Source organism: Microtus pennsylvanicus, chromosome 12, assembly GCF_037038515.1.
Source record: "Microtus pennsylvanicus isolate mMicPen1 chromosome 12, mMicPen1.hap1, whole genome shotgun sequence".
Lineage (NCBI taxonomy): Eukaryota > Metazoa > Chordata > Mammalia > Rodentia > Cricetidae > Microtus > Microtus pennsylvanicus.
The window spans coordinates 46,248,909-46,252,624 of NC_134590.1; the positions used below are offsets into that span (position 1 = coordinate 46,248,909).

The 3,716-nt window shown below is 47.4% G+C and overlaps 1 non-coding gene across 1 annotated transcript; it reads right to left on the reverse strand.

Moving 5' to 3' along the window:
* Window positions 1-2,326: 2,326 nt before the first annotated feature.
* On the reverse strand, window positions 2,327-2,460 carry LOC142833269 (small nucleolar RNA SNORA70). Its single transcript, XR_012907391.1, has one exon. It is a non-coding gene; the product is annotated as a small nucleolar RNA SNORA70 (small nucleolar RNA).
* Between the last annotated feature and the right edge of the window lie 1,256 nt (window positions 2,461-3,716).

Sequence of the window (3,716 nt, forward strand, 5' to 3'; positions counted from 1 at the left end):
TCTCTGTTGCCTTGACTAAGCCTCCGCTGCAAGTCTCAGAATTCAGAAATATTGGTAGCAAAGGAGTTTTATCACATTTGATAGAATCCAGGGTGGGTTGGGAAAATGATGGACAGCCACCGCCTGCTTCTCCCCATTGTGAGAGGACTGTGGAGATGACCCAGGTTATTAGCAAAGGAATTCTGCTTCAGCACCAGAGTCAGCCACACTGTTCTGAGTGACTCTAAGCCATTGCATAGTGATCTTTGCAGGTGTGTTCCATCAAGTTAAACCATCACAGAGAGACGACCTTCCCGACTCTTCCTCAGGACAGCCAGCGTTTCCCAGCTATTTCTATCCATGTCTAACGTCTCTCACAGGCTCAGGCTGTATCACTCGACAGTGTGCAAGCTGTGGCGCTCTGCTATGGATTGGCTCCCAAAATCTACCTGAGCTCCAAGAAAGGAGTGCTGATCTCCTTACAACCATTTAATCCAAAACAGAAGTGTGTCAATGTTCCCTATTTCAACAAAGAATCAGACATCAGGAGATCAATTCAGTGAGACCCAGACTTGGTATCACACAGGTTTAGTGTAGATGAGCCCCACTTACCAAAAGGGTGTGTGGTTAGTTCATTGAGCCCTAGAAGGTAATAGCTTACCTCAACACGCATAACTTCAAAGTTCCAAAGTCTTGTAGCTAACAACTAAATAAAACCTGATGATTAATAAAGCTGTTAATCATTACACAAAACACTGTTCTCAGGCATTCGAGAAGGTTCTGAGAAACCCTAATCGTGAGCACATTGAAAGAGAACAAAAGGCACGTGGAACTTGTGAGTTAAGCACAAATCTATGCATGGCCTCCCCCTATGGCACACACAACATTCGTAAAGGGCTCCATCTTATGTATCCATGTAAAAAGTAATTAAAACACAAATCAAACCACGAACTGAGTCAATAAATCAGTTCTCTGATTTGCTTGCCAGTGCCCCAGAAACGCCTTTCCATATTTTAAGTAATCTCTTTGGTCCTCACGTTGGTGAGAAGTTATCTCTGTGGCAGGAATGTCCCTCGGACATCAGAGAACACGCTGTAAGCATTAATTACCATTCCCTCAACTCCTGTGTGTGCCTCACTGCAGACATCCAGAGATTCCTCTACCATCCACTTTAACCCCACCTACAGCAATGCTGGACCGCTCCCACTTATCGCTGCTGTGCAGAGACAGGGAAAAGCAAACCGTTCTCGCCTGAGAAACAAATCTTCATTTTCACAAATTTCAATTATGAGTCTTTTCAACGCGTCTTTCAATAGGCAAGAATACAAAAGTGTCCTTTCAAAAACTTTCTTCTTGGTACTCAGGGAACGCAGTCCTGTACCAACTGAATCCCGTCAACACACTCACACAGGTTTGGAGGTTTATAAGGCAGTTACTTTTTCAGAGAGGACCACCAGTCTGCCTACCATGGGCAATAAAGAATTCAATGGTATCTAATGGCTTGTGCTAGACCACAAAGAAACCACTCGGGATCTGCTGAGGGCATGCCAAAGGGACAGTAGCAGAAGCTTGGAGGGTTGCATAGGTGTTGGCTCAGGCCACCATGACAAAACATGCAGAGTGGACAGATGAGGCCAAGGGATTTGGTTATTCACAGCCACAGAGGCTGGAGATCCAAATAAGATGCCAGCAGGGCTGATCTCACCTGTGGCCTCTCTCCTCAGCTTCCTAGTAAGTGTCTTAGAAGATGGCTTCCTTCTAGAGTCCTCACATGGCCTTTCCCCTATCTGTGCACCGAAGGAGACTGACAGATATTTCGGCTGACTCTATTTTTGTTTGTAAGCAGTGGGAGTTATTGGTGGGGGTAAGAATGGGAAACGCGGTAGAGTCCCTCAGGAGTTCAAGGCCACCGCTTTCCAGGGCACCCCTCTGAGGAGTAAGTCTGACATTTACAAACACAGGCATCCCAGAATCTCTTCTCAGCCACCCATCCTTTGTTTGCTGGCTTGTCTTGAGACAGAATCTAATCATTCATTCCGAGCTGATTCCCCACCTCTTCTCTTGCCCCCCCCTCCAAGTGCTGAGGTTACAGGTTTGTACCACTACGTCCACCTAGTCCTCCTGCCTCCATACACATCCTTAGTGGAACTCCACTTGAAGATGTGGAAACTGGATCCGGGCCCCGCGTGGAGCCTCCCACACTCTCCTTCTGTGGTTTGTCACAGGCGGATGTGATGATGGGAACAGAGGCCACTGGACTCTGGGCCTTCCCAGAGGCACCCCACATTCCTGCCAGAGCTTAGATTAGGGACAGCAGGAGTCAGATATGTGAGCAGCCACTAGAAAGGGCTGTCTCCAAGGTCACTAGGGACAACCTAAAGAAGTAGCAGGGTGGACAAACTGCCAAGCAGGCTGCTGTCTGCAGCTGTTGCACTCTGGGCTCCCACAAGGAAAGGACCTGGCTGACATAAGGGTCTGCTGTCTCCCTCATCTCCTAGCATATAGATATCTCATAGTTTTTAGATAAGGCCAGGCATATAAACATACTTAACCTAAACCACCTCTGAAAATGCATTATCTTCCAATAAGTCACATTAGGGTGAGGGTTTCAATATGTGAATACAGGGGCCACAATGCAGCCCACGATAGGCCTCCGTTCTGTGCTGCTGTCCAAGGCCTGCTATGTGAGCAAAAACAGGTCAATAAAGCATTCTGGATGTCACAGTATGGGGAGCAAAGTAGGTGAGGGCTGGCGTATATAATGACACACATAGCTGGCTTTGACTCCTTGGGGCCTCAGGGGCTGAATGCAAGCACATTCTGTTCGGACAGGTTGGGCCCCCTGTCCGGTTTTATTGTTTGACCTATTTCTGCTGTTAATTGTTTCATAGAGCAGACAGGACCGGAGGGCATCAGGGTGTGGTGATGCCTTGGAGGTCCTGGTCCTGCAAGGAAGTAGATTTTACCTTTGGGCTTCTTCCTGACCCTGAAGGAGGTGCTCCTTGAAGTGTTGTGTCAAGGTACACAGTCCAAAGCTCAATCCATCCCCACTGGGGCCAGAGCTGCCTCTGTGTCCCAACAGTTGAATTCTCAGTGCTTCATGACCCCCCCAAAACTGAGTCCCCAAAGCTGGCTTGACGGGATTCTCATAGTTACACCAAAGCTAACACAGAAATGGAGTCTGGATGACAGATCAGAAATATAGAATCCCTAAGGCATGCATTTTCTTCTATCTTTTCTTGTTTCAAATTATAAAACACGGAGAGAAATCATCTACGACAACAGTATAATTATTTTTTTATCCTTCTGTCCATTGTTCCTATCTTCCTATCCGTTTCTGTCATTTCAACCAGGACTCTGCTCACTCTCCTTAACCTTGGTTGTATAAATTCTTGAGAAGTGGTCTTTATGCCCCCTACTCATGAAGCTGGGATGACTTTGTGACCTCTCTGTAACCAAAACCACACAGCAAAGGGATGCTGTTTCGGTTTCAAATGCGTGCCAGAGAAGGCCTCCAAATTTCAGCCTGTTCATTCTTTTGGGATATTAGTTCCAAGGGATGTTAGCACTTCGGAAGAAGGCCAGTTGTCCTGAGACTGCCGAGTGACGAGTCTGCATGCCAGCACAGTGATGGACAGCCCAGCCGGGCTCATAGCTGACAGCTCGCATCAAACCCTGATGGTAGGAGTGAGCCATCTCCCACTGCCAGTCCCATCAGCCCAGCTGATGTTTGTAGC